Source organism: Protopterus annectens, chromosome 5.part0, assembly GCF_019279795.1.
Source record: "Protopterus annectens isolate FY-2018-M chromosome 5.part0, PAN1.0, whole genome shotgun sequence".
Classification (NCBI taxonomy): domain Eukaryota; kingdom Metazoa; phylum Chordata; order Ceratodontiformes; family Protopteridae; genus Protopterus; species Protopterus annectens.
In genome coordinates, this window is record NC_056735.1 from 1,917,375,863 (window position 1) to 1,917,399,427 (window position 23,565).

Consider the following 23,565-nt stretch of genomic DNA (forward strand, 5'->3'; position numbering starts at 1 on the left):
GTAAAATGTTTCCACTTGTGTACACCAGTGGTGTAGAGTTTGTGGGAAAAAACAGAGGGGAAAGGTGTTTGCATAGGTTATAGTAGTGTGCTGGTCTGGGCTGGACTGCTGCCTGTGTAATTGGTTGATTCTGATACATTTCACCTGCCAGCTATGCTAGTTCTCCTTGATTACCTTCCTACTGCTGTTTTCCCTTCCCATTGCCTTCTTGTTTAATCCCAGGGGCATACCACACAAACACAGTGCTCAGATGTGCATGAAGCTGATATTTCCTGGTTTACTTTTTTTTTCATTTAAAACATGGTGCACGGCACATACACCCACTTAGGCAATGTAAAGAGTGCTTGTCAGCTTTAGACACACCTCTTTGCTTAGCTCTGCTAAGCTAAGGGCAAACTCGAGCCATATGGCTGCAGTAAGGTTACAGTATGCCTGACACACCCCTCTATGATGTCAGCTAGCTGTTAGGCTTGCACCATGGTCTTCCTGCACCTACACGGTTGGGTGCAGGCTAGCCATGAGGGGGAATCTGGGATTTAGTATCATTCCCCTCATTTGCATAGGATTGCCTGCTAATGCCTAGTTACAAGTCTGACACTGAGCCTTCTCCCTTAGCAACCACTATTCACTGGTCTTGTTGTCTTCTGCATGCCATTGACTTTAATGGCAAAATTTTGATTTTGCAGGGAAAACTTTTTTCAGGGTTTTCCTGTTATTTTCCAGCATATCTTGTTTGTGCGCCACTACCCTACACTTAAACGGCCAAAATCAGCCAAAAAAAAAGTTTTTTTTTTTTTTATTTTTGCAACTGTTTTCCATGCCAATGGCCATTGGCATGCTTTACATGTTATATACACCTTTTATTTGGAGCTATCATGGCTCCATTTTGCAGTTTGTAGAAATGTATTGGGTTACTAACCGAGTACATTTCTGCAGATTACACTAGTCCTGCATGGCTGGCTGCCAGCTTTCTGGATTGCAAATTCACCTCATTTGCATGGTTTTCACCTGCAAATGGGGTAATTTGCATACAGGAGCTGTGTCCGTGCAGGAATAGTGCAGGAACGCTCATGCACATCCTGGGAGCTTGTTCCTTGATCTCTCTGTGGCCATATTGCCTCCAGCAGCTCCTGCACTATTTCTGCACGCCATACAGAGCTTGCTGAATCCCGGGGTATATCTATAGGGTTACAAGTGAGGCTTCACTTAAACTTTTTTGTGAGAGTTACTTAGGTTTTTGCTTAAATTAGAATTAGAGTGAGGGCATGTTTGCTCTGATAAAAGCCTGTTGTCTAGTTTTTAATCTGAGTAAGGATGAAGACAGCAGGTAAAATGAATGATGCAATGACATAGATGGTTATAAGTTCATGAATACAGTTTTATTTATTTAATATGCTAGGGTTAGGTTTGCAGAAAAACCTTAAGCAAATGTATCGGTAAAGGTAAGGACTGTGGTTATCACTATGGTTTCTGTTAGGAAAGGAGGTAAGTAAAATTGCAGGCGGAAGATGCAATTTTCTTCTAATGCTGATGATAGAGTTTAAAGCTCAGGTTTTGAGTGAGAGTTCTATACACCTAAGTGATGTACCATGTACAGTCAATCAGTTAATGCTGTGACATCTGAAATGAAGCAAAATGTATTTCAAAATGCTGAATCAGAAAACTAAGTAGAAAACCCTGTATCTGTCCCTTCATCTTCCTATACAGATTCAGAATCTTGAATCTCTTCAGGAAAACAGTTATCCCTCTTTCTTTGACTAGAAACTACTTTATAAGACAGATCAATTGCCTGAATTAGACACTCAGCCAGATGCACTAAGCTACTCCTGTCTAAGGAATTTTAAGAAGGAGTTAGATACATTTAGTTTTCTGTTTTTTTTTTACATGAAAAATGGGGTCAAAACTATTATTAATTGCAACAGCAGCTTCACAGGGATGGCCATGGCATTCTGACAAAACAGAGAAGCCTTCCATTTTGATTTTCCCAGGACTGACAAGATTGGTTTTCCATTACCCATTTAGAGCAGCCCAACAGGCACAGAAGGCGTGGCTAACCCCCAGTCCATAGTGGCTGTCTGTGCTACAGCAGAGGGATCTGGGATAAAAGATGAATGCTCTGAGGTACATTTAATGGCCACAGCAAAGTCACCATCTGCAACTGAAGCAAATTGCTAGTCTGCTGTGGTGGCAAAGGCTGTTTGCTTAACTTTTTCTTTTTCTGGCTAGAAGAAGGGCTGTCTGTATGACCAACAGTTTTTTCCATGGTCAAGCTGAAAATGGTGCCTCTTTCCTGCAGAAAATAAGCAGCAAAAGACACTAAAACATAAACGTCTCTAAAAGTTACTTTTTTCACAAAAAACACAGTAAAAAGCAGTTTAAAATAATTTGTCACCCCAGACATAATATACACAATTTACCCACAGAAAAAAATGGTTTTCAATTATTTTAAGCAACTTTTAAACTGAAAAGTAAAAAGAACATGGTCGTTTAAAAGGAGAATGTTCTCTCATGACAGTCCATTAAAACACACACTCTTAGCTTTAAAATAACTTTCCAGAAGAGAAAAGTATTATTAAATAAACAATTTATTAAGACTGAACTGTTTTTTGTTTCCCAAAGGGAACTTACCTGCCCAGAAAAGAAACTGCACAAGACAATCATCGATCCTCAAAAGCCTCAGAGGAGTTACTTCTCATTGGCAGGAAAGCTGTAAAGGGCTTGGTCCCCAAATTGTATCTTTAGTCAGCTCAAACTGATTAAAGGTTTGGGCATGTGGGAGGTGACCTGAAGCTTTTGAAGGTGTCTGGCTGTTATATTCTATGCAATATCTAACCTATATAGCTAAGGCTACTGCAGCAGTGATCTATATGATGAACATCTGGTTTTAGGCTCAGGGAAATACTGTAGGATGGTAGAGGCCCTCTGCAAAACTAAATAGATTCTTTTGCATTCCTACTACCAATCTACAGATTAAAAAATGCTGTTCCTACCAGTAAGAGTTAGCAAAGCAGTATTCTACTTGCATAATTATTTGCAATTATTTCAAAATTGTGAACAGACACTTAACAATGGCAGACAAACTGTGCAGGTACTCTGGACACAACCTTTTAGGGTAAACATTTAGTGGTGGTGATGAGTGCAGTACTAGGATTCATCTTTTGCTCCTCAACTTTGTAAGAGTCTTATTGTTTTTTTTTTATTTTCAGTGCTAGATTGAGTTATGTGCATGCATGCCATGTGTGTGTGTGTGTGTGTGTGTGTGTGTGTGTGTGTGTGTGTGTGTGCGTGTGTGCGTGTGTGTGTGCGCATGCACGCATTTGTGTTGGCATGATCCCATGTCGATATTTGGGTGTATATACATACACACCATGGAAAATATATATATATTATATATATATATATATATATATATATATATATATATATATATATATATATATATATATATATATATATATATATATATATATATATATATATATATATATATATAAAATTGGGGAGGTAGATTTGTTTCTATTTCTAAGTTTTTTTTTTTGGGGGGGTCACCATTTTGCTATATGATTTGAGATGAGCAGTGAACTGGAGAATCATTCTTTGTATTCATGTAGGGAAACCAAATACAATATGGCAGAGGGAAATTGAAATTAATTGTTATAAAGGAGAGACAAGAAGATACTATTTAAGCTTGATTCTGTTAACAATAACTGAGGAAATAACTAGGAATATTAAGGGTAGCAATATATGCCCTATATCTGATAAGAATTGGGTGAGTGGTTAACATTGTAAGCTAAATAATTATGAAAAGATACAGAGAGGATAAATAAAGCTGGTGAAGCTTAACTGAGCTTATTTCTTTGAACAATATGCAAAAATGGAAAACTATGAAAACTGAGGAGCGTGAGTGTAATGCCTATGGTTAAAAGCACAGAAGACCAACCAGCTGTTTTGATCTCAGTTTTGAGCAACTGCAGAGAAGTGCAAACTGAGGTGTGCTCACCTGGCAGTGATATACAATGCAGTTTGCTATTTTTACTTTGAGTGATTTGCAGGCTTGGTGGTTTTTTTTCCTTCACTGTTCTGGTTTTGCTTGTTTGGGTGCTACTCTTACTTTTTTGTAGTCTACCTTAGCTGATATAATTCAAAACTGAGACTGACAAATCAAGAATATCCTTATTAGAAAAGGAACAAACAAGAATTTATAAAATGAAACAAGTAAATGAGGCATGAGATTAAGAGGATTTGAGGATATTTTTTTTTATATTTTTGAATTTTTTCTAGCAGAATATTATCACCAAGTGAAACATAAAGAGCAGACATATCAATGACAGTAAGTGAAACTTCTTTTTTTTAACATAATTTTCAAGAGTATTAATTTGAGCAAAGTATGTGACATCTTGACCCACTCCCTTAGCCCCCAAATATCGCAAACAGATCTTTTGGTACACTTTGGCACATAGGATTTGTAGGAACCAAGGGTGTCATAGAAAGAAGATGAAGCCAGAAGATTCTGAAAAAAATGTATTTGTATCCTGGTTTGATAAATTTAAAGATTATTTTGAAAAATTCAGCATAGTTATATACTTAGTGACCAGCCAAATAAGGCAGAGGAAGACTGAAAATAGTTAAAAACAAAATTAAAAAAAATCTCCTGATGCTGTACCAGATTATAAGATCCAAGTAGAATTGAAGGAAAGTTGTCTTTATCCTCTTCTGCTCCCAAATGCACATGCACAAACACACACACACACACACACACACATGCACACACACACACACACACACACACACACACACACACACACACACACACACACACACACGACTCTTCTGTAACACAGTACTTTCTAACTTGCTACAGCTACACAAGCAGTCTGCTACAGTAAAAATACCACAGATGAGGTACTTCAGGTCTTCAGCTATGACTGCAAATATACCATCAGCATTTATTTCTATCAGTACTGCAGTGCACACTATTAACTAACTATTACCCATTCTCAAGGTTATACTTATGATCGATTATAAGCTTGATTTACATGTTGTCATAAGGGATACATACATTAATAATTTCAGTGTGGTTAAGAGTAATATGTTAAATGAGCAGAATAATGTACAATCAGAAGGTTACATATTGAGGAAGTGTAGGGGTGTAAGAAGATGTGGTGAAAATTATCAGGAGTGGAGGAAGTAGATAATTGGAAGTGGGCATGAGAGCAGTTTGCATAATGCCAAAGCAGTTTGCCTCAAGACAACATGTAGTGGCACAAAAATAGATTTCACAGATTTTTCAAAATTATATCAGACTTGAAATTAATATTTTATACTACAGTTTTCTTTGTTGTTACATTTGAATTGAAAGTACAAGGATAAATATCTTTCCTGGAAGATGAAAATGTGGATTTGAAAGTATTTTTATGTGACAGGCCTTTGACTGTGAACTTTGAAAATCTGTATCTGTGGTTTCTGAGCTGCTATTTTTTTTTTGGGATGCACTTTTGTAGTATTTGCTCAGGTTATACATTTGGCCAGTCTTTTAATTTTTGTCTGTGTATTGATGAACATGGGCTGGGATTCAGAAATCTTACTGACAGCAGTAAGCTCTCTTTGGTGCTGATTGTAGCCATTTCTTATTCAGTCACAGTCAAAGCCCTATTGTAGTGAGTAGTACTTGGACTATATAAACTGTATTATATGGAGTCACTCAAATGATGTAGGAAATGGAGTAATACAATGAATGGCAATGTTTATAGTCAAGATAAGTAGCATATATAAGAAAAAGTATATTCTTGCAGAAGATACAAAGATATATAGTAGGATTTACCCAAAATAATGTGCAAAAAAGGGTAAGAAGAGACCTGGCAAGGCTTAAAATATATATTGTTTTGCATTTAATAATAAAAAAAATCAGTTAAACATCCATTATATGGGTGTGGAAGTGACAGAAATAAAATGGGAGAGGAGCTTATGGTGGTAATATTGGATGTGCTGAATATATGAGAAGAGCATGAGAAAGCAGCAAAGAGTCCAAGATGAGTACATGAATGTATAGGAAGATGTGCCATCAGCAGAAGCATTCAAAAATGGTCTTTTAAAAATAGCTAGGGCCTACATCAACCGCAGGGGCCTCCCGTCCATCATGTGGGATGCCCAGGGCATTATATTGAATGTGTGTGCTGGCTGCCCTGGAAGCTATCATGATTTCCACATTTGGCATCTTAGCCAGCTGTACCAGAGATTTGCCAATGGAGATATCCCCTACGGTTACTTAGTGGGGGATGCTGGTTACACACTGGACCCATGGCTGATGACATCCATCAGAAATGCACACACACCTGAACAGGAACGCCATAATGAGGCACACGCACAGACCAGACTTATAATAGAACATGTGTTTGGGATGCTCAAGTTATGGTTCCGGTGTCTGGACACATCCGGTGGAGCCTTGCAGTACTCACCAGCTACATGTACCCAAATTATTATGGTATGTGACATGCTACACAATATGATCCTGTGGAAACAGCTGCAGCAGGAACAGCACGGGGCAGAACCACACAGCCCCCCACCAATGCCAAGGCCTGCACAGGTACAGAGTGACTCGGAGGAGGAAAACCTGAGCCTGCCCCAGTAGGCAGATGGAGGCATGCCCAGTATGCCGAGGCCATGGCAAAGAGACAACACATAGCACATACAAGGACACAGGAGGGACCCAGGGATTGGCACCTCTATTTGACTCGCACATACAGTAAAAGGGATGCCAAATATGACACTACATGTGCTCAACCATGTATAGGGAGTGTACTATGTGCATCTGACATACGCAGCACTCCAGCACCATTCTCAATCCTGGCACACCCACAAGGTAAATCAATCAAACTACTAATTGCCAAATGGAGTAGAATGTGTCGTTACCTGTATATATGGTATGGATGTGAGCATGCAAGGGAATTGGGTGGCTGAATGTTATGACAGCTGATAGTAGACACCCATAGTGGCACCATGACATCTGTAACACATACTGGAGTCACCATAGTAGCCAGTACTAAACAGGGTGACAAAACCCACTGCAGAAAATGTGCTGTGTGACATGTGTGTCCATATGACTCACACATGCCAGTCAGGGAGGTTCACATACCCAACAACAGTCTCAGCTAGTAGGACAGGTGTAGAGAAATCCAAACAGAACCAGTGCTATGGCCTCTGAATGATGCCTATGGGTAACCACCCCCCAGGCCTACACAGACAGACTATAGCAGGTCAGGCAGTGGGCTGTTAGTTTTGAAGGGTAGGAAGTCAGACACTAATATGTAGGGCAACCAAAGCTAAGACCTGTAGTACACTGATATGCCTCTAGTCAGTGTGATAAGTTAGAATGCAGAATGAAACAGAGTACCTGACATGCCACTACAGTCATAGCAAATGTGTGCATGTGTCAGGTGTGTCCCACATCCTATGTAGATATGTAGAAACAGTAAGGTGTGCCCCCGAACGATGTGTTGAAATGTAGAAACAGTCAGGTGTGCCCCCTAATCCTGTGTAGAAATGTAGTAACAGTCAGGTGTGCCCCCCCAATCCTGTGTCGACATGCAGAAACATTCAGGTGTGTCCCCCCACAACCCTATGTAGAAATGTAGTAACAGTCAGGTGTGCTGCCCCACGCCTATGTAGACATGTGGAAACAGACAGTTCTGCCCCTTCCCCAATCCAGTGTAGAAATGTAGTGACACTCAAGTGTGTCCCCCCAATCCTGTGCAGAAATGTAGTACCATGTATGAGTAGGTATAATACGAATGGAGCACAGATGGCCAGAGGTGGCCAAGGTAGCAAGATAGGTTGTAGCATTTGCACAATATGCAGGTATTGTGTGTGTTAGGATGGTGTGTGTTTCAAAATGTGTGAGAGTGGTCAGTATGTATGCATGTTGAGGTAAGACCTGGTGGCCATTGCCCACTACTGCTGTTAATAGGGACAAGCCCTCATGACTGCAATGCCAAAGACAATCCTCATCATGCTAGCTGTAAGCCATTGTAAATGTATGGTGGTAATATGTGTCACCATCAGAAAAAACTGACATGGAATCGCTGTTGGGCTAGATATACAAGCAGTACACAGGGGAAAGTACCCAGACATACAGTATATATTGTGTCACTGTGAAATGGTGACATGCTTGGATTTTTACCTATAGGTATGTATCACAGTAACAGGACCTGTAGTAGGAGATACCGGTGATGTCTGCCTGAACACCTGCAGATCACAAAGGAAGTAGGACTGATGTATTGGGAATCAGCTGATGTATCCGCACATGCCAACATAACTGTAATGCCCCATGCCTATCTGTGTGTCAGATGCAAGTAGTGTCCATAGCACACATGCACCAAGCCATACAAATACCACCCACAAGCACCACTCTGGCAATATCCCTGCTGTGGTGAATGGGTACAGTATGACCCCAACTGTATATGGCAATAGTGGAAGACTGCAGCATGCAGTGCAGGTGTCCCATGCAGGTGTGTCCCTAGCTGTAGGTAGCACCCTGCCAGCATCCACACCACCTGATCAAGACTGATAGAAGGCATTGGGGAATATACTTTATGGTGGTGAGGGACTGTAGGATTGACAAAATGCAACGGCCTGCCACATCTGGCATGCATCAACACCTAATGCCCTACAGGCACCTGCCAAAAGCCTGTGTCTCACACGTACTGCCAATGCATGTTATGTCATGGACACCCAAATAACAATATAACACACTCCATTTAATCCATATGCAAGGCAATGTGGACAAACCACAGTAACATGTCCACCATGTCCCACTGCATGAACTGTGGACCAACACTAACACACACCTGTGATGTGGTGATACCCTTAGGGAAAGTATCACAGAATGTATGCATATTGCATGGAAGAGGTTAGAATAACAGAGGGGTGTGTGGGAGCATGGGCAGCATGGGATGTGCAGGGATGTGCAGGGTTCAACAACAAGTCGTGTGCACACTATCCCTGGCTGCAAACACATAAATGAGTGGCTACACTCCTGCCCATACACCACGATAGGGTAAATGTCCTGAGCCATGGCCCCTGCCTCTGGTTAACATGTGCAAATCTGTACAGCTGTGAGGCATTGCCACAGCAAGATAAGGCAATACTGCCATGTTGATGGGCGGACAAGTATGGTATCCTCTGCCATCACTGTACCAAGGTGCTCAACTGGATACACAAACCGAGCACCAAGTGCCTGCAGATCCCCCTCCAGAATGGCATAACTTACCATGAATACATAGGTGTCTGCCCACAATACTGGACACAGCTGCAGTCACGCTTGCCCCACAAGTCATCATTGTGAGCAAGAATGTCCACCTGACAGTACATGAGGACAGAAAACTTCACTGTGTATAACAGTACACATATCTGAATAGCCACTAGTATCTGTCAGCATGATGGACAATGTGGTGCAAGTGCTAGCTGTGCAACATGACTTTACAAGGAAGTAGTCATCTAGCAGCTGTATACAAGTACCTGTGGAATATAGCCCTGCGTGTGCTTGCATGTGATGTGTCAACCTCTGGATGAATGGATTATGGCCCATGCACACACACTGTCCTCCCCATAGCCGTACTATGACAAGCCTGCTGAGGTCATCCACTTTGAAATACACCCTTGTGAAAGGTGCAGGTCAGTAATCTCCATGGTGCTTCCTATAACTGTGTACCGCTGTAGTGTGATAAACTAGTTAGGAAGGAGTTCTAATTCCAGACATGGCAACTGTGTGTGTGTGTGTGTGTGTGTGTGTGTGTGTGTGTGTGTGTGTGTGTGTGTGTGTGTGTGTGTGTGTGTCACCGTCTGTGTAGAGAGCAATGCTTTTTAGGCTAGTCACACTCACTGCAATTCAAATGCCCTACTCTATCAAGGCTGCTGATTTCGTACACTGTGAAATACACCTTTTGGAAAGCTGCAGCCCAGTAATCTCTGTAGCGTGTCCTATACTTGTATACTGCTGTAGTGTAATAAACTAGTTAGGTAGGAGTTCTAATCCCAGACATGGCAACTATGTGTGTGTGTCACCGTCTGTGTAGAGAGCAATGCTTTTTAGGCTAGACACACTCACTACAATTCAATCCCCCTACTTTGTCAAGGCTACTGATGTCATACACTGTGAAATACATCTTTAGGAAAGGTGTAGCCCAATAATCACCATGCCATGTCCTATAACTACATACTGCTGTAGTGTGATAAACTAGTTAGGTAGGAGTTCTAATCCCAGACATGGCAACTCTGTGTGTGTGTGTGTGTGTGTGTGTGTGTGTGTGTGTGTGTGTGTGTGTGTGTGTGTGTGTGTGTGGTTCACCATCTGTGTAGAGAGCAATGCTTTTTAGGCTAGTCACACTCACTACAATTCAATTGCCCTAATTTGTCAAAGTTGCTGATGTCATACACTGTGAAATACACCTTTTGGAAAGGTGGAACCCAGTAATCTCTGTGGCACATCCTATAACTGTGTACCGCTGTAGTGCGATAAGCTAGTTAGGAAGGAGTTCTAATCCCAGACATGGCAAGTGTGTGTGTCTCTGTCTGTGTAGGGAGCAATGCATTTTAGCCTAGCTACACACACTACAATTCAAATGCCCTACTTTGGCAATCCTGCTGATGTCATTCATTGTGAAATACACCTTTGGGGAAAGTGTACTCCAGTAATCCCTGTGGTGCATCCTATAACAGCTTCACGCTGTAGTGTGACATAGAACTCTGGTAGGGGTTCTATTCCCACACATGTTGGTTGTGGCTATTTTGTGCGTGTTTCAATGTATGTATAGAGAGCAATGCATTTTAGCCTAGCCACACTCACTACAATTTAAATGTCCTACTTTGGCAATCCTGCTGATGTCATTCATTGTGAAAAACACCTTTGCGGAAGTTGTATTCCAGTAATCCCCGTGGTGCATCCTATAACAGCTTCATGCTGTAGTGTGATATAGAACTCTTGTAGGGGCTCTTTTCCCACACATTAGTTGTGTGTGTTTTAATGTCTGCATAGGAAATAATACATTTTAGCCTAGCCACTACAATTCACATGCCCTACTTTGGTAATCTTGCTGATGTAATTCATTGTGAAATACATCTTTGGGGAAGGTGTACTCAAGTAATCCCCAAAGTGCATCTTATAACATGCTGTAGTGTGATATAGAATTCTGGTAGGGGTTCTATTCCCACACATGTTGGTTATGGATGTTTTGTGTGTGTTTCAATATCTGTGCAGGGAGCAATACATTTTAGCCTAGACACACTCACTACAATTCAAATGCCCTACTTTGGCAATCCTGCTGATGTCATTCATTGTGAAATACACCTTTGGGGAAGGTGTACTCCAGTAATCCCTGTGGTGCATCCTATAACAGCTTCATTCTGTAGTGTGACATAGAACTCTGGTAGGGGTTCTATTCCCACATGTGTCGGCTGTGGATGTTTTGTGTGTATTTCAATGTCTGTGTAGGCAGCAATGTATTTTACCCTAGCCACATTCATTACAATTCAAATGCCCTACATTGGCAATCCTGCTGATGCCATTCATTGTGAAATACATCTTTGAGGAAGGTGTCATCCAGTAATCTCAGTTGTGCATCCTATAGTAGCTTCATGCTGCAGTGTGATATAGAACTCTGGTAGGGGTTCTGTTCCCACACATGTCAGTTGTGGATGTTTTATGTGTGTTTCAATGTCTGCGTAGGGAGCAATGCATTTTAGCCAAGCCACACTCAGTAGAATTCAAATACCCTGCTTTGGTAATCCTGCTGATGTCATCTAATGTGAAAAACACCTTTGGAGAAGAAATACACCTTTGGGAAAGAAATACTCCAGTAATCTCTGTGGTGCGTCCTATAATTGCCTAGTGCTGTAGTGTAATAAACTAATTAGATCAGAGTTCTAATCCCAGACATGACAGGTGTGTGTGTGTGTGTGTGTGTGTGTGTGTGTGTGTGTGTGTGTGTGTGTGTGTGTGTGTGTTTCTAACTTGTATCCTTTGTGGAGGGGGGTGTGAGTGTGTAATGACTGCACTCAATGTGCAGCGGGTTATGCAAATTTCTTATATGGCGGCCCTAGTATATATCACAATGTCCACCCTACAGGGATAACAGATGTGAAATAGCTGAGAGGCTGGGGTGCAGATCCATACCCATACATGTGACATCAAGGCCAGTCAAACAAAGTTAGCAATCCTAGTATTATCCAGAGAACACTCTCAACCCATGTCTCATACACATACACTCTTGCCTAGGCAACAGCTGCTATGTTGTTAGTACCCTGCATATTGCCCACTGATAGTAACTATGGTGTGATTGCAATGGGCTACATAGGGCATGGCACCCTGTCCATCTGTCCAATAAGCATGTACATGCCGACAGTGCACCTTACCCATATTTCTCACTGGACACCTGAAACACCTGTGGTGCCAACAAATGTGACCCACAAAGGACATACCATGCCTGAAAACATGCCCTGTATGGACAGATGCCACTGAAACCAGGAAATGCTGGTATCTTGCTATCAATGTAGGTACAGGGTAAACCTGTTGTCCATTACCAGTTCCTGCCAGATGAGGCCAGGACTGGCACATCTGATGATAATCTGTGTACACATTTGCCAGACACCCCAGATACAGTTCCACATATCACTGTACATGCATGTGGGATGTGTGCACATCCCAGACACCATCCATGTCATGGACTAAGGAACATATACATGGCAAGCAATGCACAGCTTTGTCCACACACAATAGTCACCCAGGTGATTAGATGGTGAATACAATACCCACCTGTGTGGGCAAATCCTGAAACTGCACCCCTGAGTGACAATGTAAACCAGTGTCATGTGGGCTGATGCCAAGGTATACCCATCACCTAGCCATGTATAGCTGTCTGGCACAGTTGAGCACTGCAGACCCATGAAGCAATGTATCCATACATGTCAGTACTGGCACCGTGTGTGTGTTGTATGATGTGTATGATCACATTCACACTGACTAAAACTCCCATTGGCATACTGAAGGATGCTATCCAATGTCAGATGCTTCCACATACCCTTTCCCCCTATAACCTCTTTATAACCCCTGTGGTGCATGTGATACCTGCACAGTAATGTGTTGTGGCAATCTCACTAGTGATGAGTTGTATTCCTGGCCATGACATGTGTGTCAATGAGTGTGCATCCCTGTGACAGTGTGGCTGTGTTGATACTGGCATCTGTTCATGTGGACAGGCACATGATCTACACCTACGGTATACCTACCATATCCCTGTTGCAGATGCCACTCACTATCACATATATATTTTGAGAGCTCATCGACATGTTACCTATGTTGAACATTCTATAACTGCATAGAAATGTGATAGCACAACATAGTCATCAGGGGTTTGATACCCTGTGCCGGTAGGTGTATGATACAAACATGCTTAAGTTTTACTCTCCCACCCCTCCCTGACTTTACTTTGCCTCTGTTGGCCTCTCTCACTCCCTCTCTGGTGGATGTGGAGACCTATACCTGCTTTGCCAAGTCTGCAGCATGTGTTTTGAAAGTGATGCTCATGATCAGCTGATGGCCTTTGCATGAATTGCAGCCCTCCTCTAGCTGATTGCATGTGGAACATCTGTGGTAACATACCCATAGCCAATTGCACGGAAACACACTCCAGTATCTGGGAACATCATATTGGTGGTGGGACTTTTCATTCACTGTGAGCAGGAACAAGATCTGTTGTTTAGCAAACAACATAACAGATGGATTGGGGATTTACCTCTAACAACATACACAGTGGAAACAAGCCAGCACACAGGAGGGGCATGTGTCTGACTTGACTACAGACTGTAGGTGCTGCTATACTGCAACTGGAGTAATGTTGGTTTTACAGGGTGTGTGTGCATACGGCTGTCCTACATGTTTTAATACCTGTCATGTTAGTGCTATGTTTATGAGGAAACCCCCATAAGTAGGGTCATCTGCACACTGGGCAGTGTGTGATGCCTTTTGTTTCATGTTTTACCCAAAGAGCACCTATCTGTGAACAGCAGAAGGCAGTGTGAGGATTGCAGTCTGTAGATGGTGACAGCCGTGAGAGTTACTGACTTCATATACCTCATAGGACATATGTTACAACAAACCCTGTAACAACAGTAAATGTATGAAGTTATCATAGCAATATGTCAGTAATGGGACTGTGTTTGTGCCTCCAGCCACAACTCTGCCAACCTTTGTACATATGTCATGCAGTAAGAGGTGCATATGTGCTGTACACCATATTTATTGACATCATATCTGATAACAAGTCAGTGAGATATCAGACTGCTACATATGTTATGTATAGTAGGGGTTATATTTGATGACATAACCTGGACATTTTGTGGTTGTGTGTACAGTACTGAGGTCTGTGTACTTATGGTGATTGCCGACAATGTGTGTATTGTTAATATGCACCTTGGCCTGTGTACAGACTGTAGTAAATGTCATTGTTCTTGGTCCTGGTCTATCGGATGTTACATACTGCTCCACTGTATGTTACCCTATCGGCTTACATGTTTGTAGTGCCAAACACACACATGTCCCATACCACAGACAGGCATTGGACCACACTGTATAGCAGCCCAGTATATGTAGGGCTAGTGTGTGAGTGGCATATATGAGGATGGTGTTGAACAAATAGTCCATATACTGTAATAGTATGCTAGCTTACCAAATGTGGCTGTGTCTGTGTTTACATTGGTTGTGGTTATGCACTTTCACACTGGTGTCTGTTAGTCTGTGCTGTGACATGCCTATAAAGCCTGCTATGTATGCAGATACATGTGTACTTCCCCATAGGAACTGTAGGCCAGTGTTGAGCCAGTCTGCCTGTAGCATGCACAGTGCTTTGTTACATGCCTAGCAGTTTAGTGTACTTACCCAGTGAGATGTCATGTCCAGATACTTGCCAGATGTACTGCTGCTGGCCCAACATAACAGTCATGTATGTCAAACAAAGCAGTGGGATTCTGTACAGATGTATGCCAATAACTAGTGGGTAGTATGTGGCCAAGGCACCTCTATACCAGCGGTTATTATGTGTCAGGACAGACAGGGGTGTTTGAATGCATAACCTATGGAGGCATATGTATACCAGTAGTTACGTGTTATACCAATCTACATGGCTGTTAAAATCCACATTGTCAGGCTTGGTCCACATGTCTTGCACTAAGGGGTTCTGTGTATACCCCTGTACTGTCCAGAGTGTGTCAGACTGTCCACATATATTGGCCATATCTCTGTTGTAGTCCACAGGAGCATTACTGTGCTAGCAATGGTACTGTGCTATGATGTCCTTTGGATGTCTGTCAGTAGCCAGTGGTGCACATGTTAAAAGCAGATGTGACCTCCCGCACACACCATGTCTGTGAAGACGATCCCTATTACAGTAGCAATAGTCTACAAATATACCTGCAATACATACCTGACAGCCACTTGCACTATGAAGTTGGGACTATTGGGGCTGAGGTAGGGCTCTACTCCATGTTCAGGACATATGGTGAACATATATGTATATCTAATTATCCATATATCTATATAGATATATACACATATACATATCAACAGACATAGATGGATATGTATATGTACATATATATATATATATATATATATATATATATATATATATATACATATAAACAATCAGATATATACATATACAGAGCAATATATGTCTACACATATAAAGATAGAGATACAAATGCACATATACGTATGGATATCTACATATATATTAACAGTAGTAGGTATATCACAATAGATATATATGCATACACAGTTGTACATATCTACAAATATACCAACATAACTAGGCATAATTGTACACATAGGATGTGTATACATATATAGCTATATATACATATATGTATATATATATATATATATATCTATATATATATATATATATATATATATATATATATATATATATATATACATATCTCTCTCTCTCTCTATATATATATATATATATATATACATACAAAGGGATGTACACATGGCCATACATAAGTTGCACTATACAGATGTGTATACAGACATATGTATGAGTATATGTGTGTATTTACATGTAGACATATATAGACCCATTATATGTATATAACCATTTTCCTGTCATGTGTAAACCTCATGGCTGTGTAAACCCTTCCAGATGTATCTCACCATATGTATCTGCTATGTATACATTATGGTAAAACAACATATGTCATGCAACCGTCATATTAATAACAAGGGCTACACAATTCAGGAAGTAAAGGCAATTGTTCAATACTACTCACTATGTGTATTGACAGCTATATTGGTAAAACAGCTGTCTTCACAGTGGTCATGACGTAGTGGGTAAGTGTTGTGACTTTAGTGTACAGGGTCCTGGGTTCAAGACCTGCAATGGCTGTTCAGTTTGTTGCTGGGCAGAACAAGGGATGCTGGATACAGAGTGGTTAAGGCAGTTTTGAGCAGCTTAAAGTGGGTTTGTGCAAAGCTAAGCAGTGCTAAGCTATGAGTAAACGTACAGGCGCTTACCCAGTGTAGGCTTTGCTTACCAGTGCGCAAATCAGCGTAGCTGTTATATTGCACCGATGTTGAGATTAGCCCTGGTAACCGGGTCAGACCACCCAGTCTGATAACATAGCAGAGGCCTCCCTCTTGTATCCCTGGTGTGTGAGCTGTGTCACAGTATATACCCCTTACTGGGTAATGGTCCATCATGTGGAATCTAGATGTAGACTACCGTCTGTACAGCACATGTTACTGAGGGCTTCTGACATGCAGTTATGGCATACATATTGTTGTCAGATGTCTATCTTTCAACACACTCATGCTACTGCATAGCTACTTGCCAAGCTGATGACTGTCAGTCCCTGTACAGATGTGCAGATGGCAGGTATCCAGCTGGGTTATGTAAGGCAACCTAAGTTTGATTGACCCTGACATGTCTGGCCAGCTGTGTAAGAAATGGCACATATAGGAGATGTCACCCTGTACACACCACATGCCACAGGTACCTCCACTACACTACCACAGTCAACCGAACATGCTTGGGTACAGGTCGCCATCACAGACAATAACCATGTGTTGTAATGCATGTTGCATACATGCCAACTTGATCACCTCAGTGGCCATGTGCAGGAGGCACCTGGAGGATTGGCTGATGCATGTCATTCACACCCTGAGGATCATGACAGTAGTGTCTGTCGATAGATGCCCACTGCCACCTGGCACACACAACCCCTACACAACCCATCTCCCCTTGGACAATAGCTAGGTACACAGCTATGACCATCTGCAGGGAAGCACCCCTGTATTGACACATGTGTAAATGTGCATGACTGAGTATAGCAGTGTCTGTGTGTTAGCACATCTGCACTTGAGAATTCCATGAGGGCCTTCACAACCAATGCAACACCCATTGCCATAGTCAGTTGAGGCTGCTGCTGTATGGGACATTACATGTACCCTGTTAAGCTCACTCCCATAACAGCTACACGAGCCTTGTAGTACCAGCACAACAGTGTTTTACAAATGGGGTGATAGGCATGGGATACCCATTGTGCTCTGTCATGTGTGTGTAGGTGTGCATGTCCGTATATCTGTAAGGGACAGCATTCCGAGGCTACATACTACTATTACAAAACCCATTGCCAAACAGTAGTACAGATAGTGTTGTTGCTGTCCATAGGTGAGGCATGACAATGCAACACCCTACTAAGAATGTGGCATGTGCATGAGATGCATATCCCTGTAGTACCACTGTTGGGGTATACTATGGTTTGTATCGCAGTTGCCACCAGTGTGTGATGGTGGGTGTGTCAAAGTGTCATAATGGGTTTCAGGGAGTGCAATATCCACTGGGGGATGTTGGTGCTGTGTACACTGTCATTACACCAAGGTACACCTGGTATATGTCCCATGTACAATGTTATGGTTACCACTGTCACCATCAACCATACAGGTAACTGTTACCACAATCCAAGCCAGTTATGCATGTGATGTGTGCAGCCTACCTGTACCACATTGGACAAACTCTTAGTTAGCAGCAACATGCCCTGGTATCTTGGATGTGTGTCTGGCTGTTATGTGTCTGTAAAGGTGTATATGACGGTATGTCACACCACATGTTGTCCAAATATACCCAGCACATCCCCCATTAACATACTGTACATGTCTGGGGATGTTCTGCATGTAACATGTAACCTGAGACACACCTCACCCTAAGTGCTGTGTGGTGTGTGCAATGTAAGCCACACACATCAGTATCACTGCATAGCTAGGTAGGGGTCTACTCCCAGTGTTGCCAAGTAACAGTGTGCATGTGTATGGATGGGTCTACCTCAGGTTGCAGGGTATACACACCTCAGTGGGCCACCCATCTATGTGGCACAGGCAATAACCGGTTTAGTAACCTGTGACATGTGTACCCCAGATATGTCACAGCCATGGTGTCACCTCAGTGACTTACCCCGTTGTGGAATATGACTGCAGACCATCCTCATGCTGACACATGTACACCTACAACACAAATGGATAACATTATAGAGACCACATCCAACCAGTGTTACTAACAGCTATAAGGCATCATTGCTGGGTGGCTACTCTACCTGCCATATATGCATTACACTCTACTCCCTACAACATGTTATACTGCAGTACTGTGTGACACTGTTGTACAGTCACTGTGTGCATCAGGACCATATCAGCCTGTCCCTGCATTGATGTTATGGATGACAGGGATGTGGCACAGGTATCATCATATGCACAGGGTGTGATGTTGGTTTGCCAGAGGCTGAGGGTTTGCCATACATTTGACACCATGTGTGTGAGTGAGGGGTGTACTGTGGAGGGCTGGGTGAGGTGATGTGGTGTGTGCAGGCATGGGGTTGCTCTAGGTGTGTTTGCATAGTATGTGAGTATGCATGCACACAGTTCTGCCATGTGGCTGCCCTACACAGGTGTTTATGGAGAGCTGCAGACCATACCTGGCAGGGTGTGCAGTTCACTGCCTCCAGTCACGGACATGTGGTCTGTGCCTGCCAGGGGTTCCACAGGCACATCCAGGTACAGGCCTTGATATGCTACTCTTACCTGCTGATGACAATTGTCTGCTAGTACCAGGTCCCTCCTGGGACTGGCCAGGACCACATGCACGTGGCCTGCTGTGGTGTGGTGTGGAAAGCACACCCCCGCACTGCTGGGGCTACTACTGCCACTATGAGAGCCCCTTGGTGTCCTAGTATATCCACATTGACTGCCAGCTGTTGGTGTTGCTGGCCCATGTCCATGTTGTCGTCGCCACATCCCCACCACATGTTGAAGCACTGACATGCCACGGCCAATGAAGGCCATCATCTCATCACGCTGTCTATCCGTGTGCTTGGTATAAGCATGGATGGCACCCGACAGTTCACAGAGGTTGTCACTTACAGATGCAAGAGCAGCTCTCTGCAGCCTCAGGCCCTGTCTGGTCTAATGTTGCATACTTTCCCATGCCACCATTACAGCCTGAAACATGTGCCTGCTGGTACTAGCTATGTCGCCTATGCCAGGGGCATGATATCCAATGGCCCTACCATGAGCACCCTGGGACATCCACCTATGTTGTGCCCTGCCGGCCATCCAGCTATGCCTACTGTGACCAGACACAGTAGGAATGGTTACCACACTTCTCTGTGTACTGCCACCAAATGCCAGCTGTTCCTCCACTATGGACGCTGGTGTTGGGGTATGTGTAGGCACTGAAACTGTGTGCGGGGTTAGGTGGCTAAAAGGGGGATGTCAAATGTTGGTACAGTGTTGGCCCTTGACAACCCCACCTGTGCCTCAACAGTACTATCATCATCTTCGGTGTTTGTATGGACACCCACATCAGATTGCATGCAGGAGGAACCCTGACCCACCTTTGGGGGGAAACAATAAACACACTTTAAAATCTGTACAGCATTACCTAACAGTACACACACACACACACACACACACACACACACACACACACACACACACACACACACACACACACAAACACACACACCTCTGTAATACCTACCTGTCCATGGCTTTACAGACAGTCCTACATATATGTCCATGTGTTATGCCATCCTGCATCACACTTGTTAAGATACACACATTGATACCACTCATTAACATCTCAGTCCTCTAAATGCCCACACAAGCAGTCACAACACAAGGCCTGTTGCTACTTTACCTGCCTGACCTGTGTGTAGTGGTTTTACATGGCCTCACTGATGTCATTCAGTATGCACCCTCTGTATGTCTGGGCATAATGTGCATGGCCTCTATATGACTATGCTGTATCCATAATATCTCACACTTGTGTGTCATGTGTATGTAATGCTCAGTACATGCCAGATATGCTGCTCCTTCTGCCTATCATGTGACAACTGTAATATTTGTATACACTCCCTGGTGTTGACTTGTACTTCCCCAATGCATCTGTAGTGCTACATACATGGGTTGTACGTGTCTTCCCTGCTGTCTGTGATATTAAGGGTGTACCTGGTGTCTACCTTTAATCTGGATGCCTGTTCTATGCTACAGACCATATAATACTATATGCTGTCCTGTGACCGCACACATGACATGTATTCCTGGTGTGTAATGTGGCAATCCATGTCGATGTACTGCATGGTCCAAAAGGGAGGTACAGCCATATGAACACCCCACAATCACACATGTGCATACATGGCCACCCACACAAACACACACATGCACACATGCATCCTACATGCATCTAACTCCCTCCACTTCACTAGAGTGACCCTGCAGACAAACTAACTTACCACAGGATGCACACACACATACAGGTGAGGTTGAACAATGATAATACACGCAGTCTTCCTATTACCCATCTGTCGACATGCAGAATATATGGCACAGAACAGCATGCAGTTAAGCTATAGTCAATCCATGCCAGCAACAGTATGTGTGTGTGATGCATGTGCTGTGTCACTAGGTGATGCCCCTTCCCCTGGATACCACTGCACCCATGTACACAGTATTGCTGTGCATCTGTTCTGCACCCTGCCATGTACTGTGCATCACAACTCACAGGTGTACAACCCATTGTGGAATGTGTAGTACTGTGTCAGTTATGTCAGCTGTACTTCTCACAGCACCTATGTTTTCAGCAGCACATACCTGGGATGATATGTGGACAATTGTCATTGGTGAATGCCTGATGCCTGATTTACAGCTGTCAGCAACAACAGACCATGTATGACCAATCCAATACTCTTACACTGACAACCATCAGAGCATACTGTGGCTATGGGGGGTGTACACACCTTTATTGATTTGACACACACATCCTTGATCTGCCATGGGACCACATAACCACATATCTTAGCAGTACATAAGCCTGATATGTGACATATGTCCTGTACTTTCACATGCAGTGTTTACAGATTGTGTTAGGTGTGCAGCTGCTGACTGCAATGCATACACACCATGTGGGCATATGTGTGCACACCATTATCATGACAGTGTATCACACCTCTTGTTGTGTGTACTACAGCAGTCACTACTCTTGGCAGGGGTATACCAGCATGGGCCATCTGCATTTACCTGTGTATGTTTAGTCGGCCCTACACATGTCCCCCTATTCTGCATGATTGCAAGGTCTATGCATATGCACATCCCATGGTGTTCACACACTGCCGTCACTATTGCTGTGTGGGTAGGGTTACGTCTGTCACAGGTCCTGAACCTGACTATGTGCAGATAGGGCCATTCCTAGCATCCTTAGGATCCCTGCTGCAGTGCACTGGTGTGTCATGCTGAAACCCCCCTCCTTCAGCCTTTATGCAGATGCATGACAAGTAAGCCCTAAACATGTGTGTCACTTTGCAGTGTCCCATATACTGAACACCATGTGTTGCAACCTAAACCCAGCTGATAATGTGGACTGCTGTAATGCCTTATGCCAGTGTATCTCTGCAGCAGTTGCCATTGTCCTACAGGTATATACACTGGTATTGCACTGTATATGTGTGTTGTTCCGAACATGTCCCTACTGTAGGCCATGTCTATCACCAGTATGTTACTCTCTGTGGACACATTCAATGACAGGATGTCAGTTATCATGCAGGTGTTTGATATACCCTTCCAATACCCAATCATGGTCACCCCTGTGAGACTGCATTCCACAGCAACAATACACGCACATGTACAGCATGCATTCAGGGTAGGTGTGTTAAATATGTGCATGGAATATACCATTGCCATTATATGCCCGGTGAGTTGACAAGCATCTACATAAAACATACTCAACAGCTTCAGGCTGCTGCCTTGGTTGTATCCCAGAGGAACCTACATAAGAGGGTGAAAGATACAATGTCAGTGGCCACACCTGTGGCAGTGCTACAGGGTGGGTGCAGTATTACAATACAACGGTACATTCCCATGATACTACCACATGTGGACATCTGTTTACCACAACAAAGCAGCAGCATGGTATATCTATGACATGTCAGATATGCATGATCTACCTGTACCAATACAGCTGTATACACAACAGTGGTCTACTGATGTGCCCTGTGTCCTTACCTGCATGCTCCTTGGCCAGTGTGTGGGTGACACCCACCTCCACGAAGGAGTCCAGTGGTAGATGACTGTCCGGATGGGCAGATGTCATGCGGCTGGGCAGGAGATCCTCTACACATGTCGGGGTGGATGGCATGCCCCCCCCGTGGCATGTGATCCCCCTGGTCTGCAACACTCTGACAGGCATTGCGAAGCAGGTCAGTACAATGATGCTGGACCTGCTCATAACTGTGGTTGTGTAGTCCAACATCATTGACCCTGTTGACTAGGTCGTTCCACAGGGCAGTCCACTCCTGCTGCTCATGTGCGGCCCTGCCAAACAGCACTGGATAGCGCTGGATCAAGTGTGATATCACCACATCATTCTCTGCTTGGGAATAGGTGGGTAACCGTGCATGTGCCATCTTGGCTGAAAGACATAAAGATGGGAACAGGTCTGAGCAACGCATACAGCAAGGTTACCATAGTTCATAATACACATCTCTGTCACCCCCCCCCCCAACCATATAAGCTTCAACAAACTGTACACACAACTCATTAGGTATGGCTACAGCTTACCTACCAGTGGGACAGATATTGGATTGTACCACACTTTCTGCTATGTGATTGTAGCCATGTCCCCTGTGTGGACGCTATCATTGCTGGCCTGTTACAGACTATTCACCTTCATGCCATTGTCAGGGCCACTATAGTTCCATATATGCGAGTGATGTGGCTGCTTTGGGGTTGCTGCACATCTGACATTCTGTGTTGGTGGGGATATCTATGCATGCTGTTGGACATTTACCGGGATTGTGTAGACTATTACTACCAACATATGTTCTATAACAGTGACACAATAACATGTATATATTCTATTGCCCGGCAGATCCACCTCTCCAAACCCATCTGCTCATGATACCTGGCCACATCACATGGTTGTCCCAACCTGGGGCTTCCTCATGTACTTGTCCAGTAATACT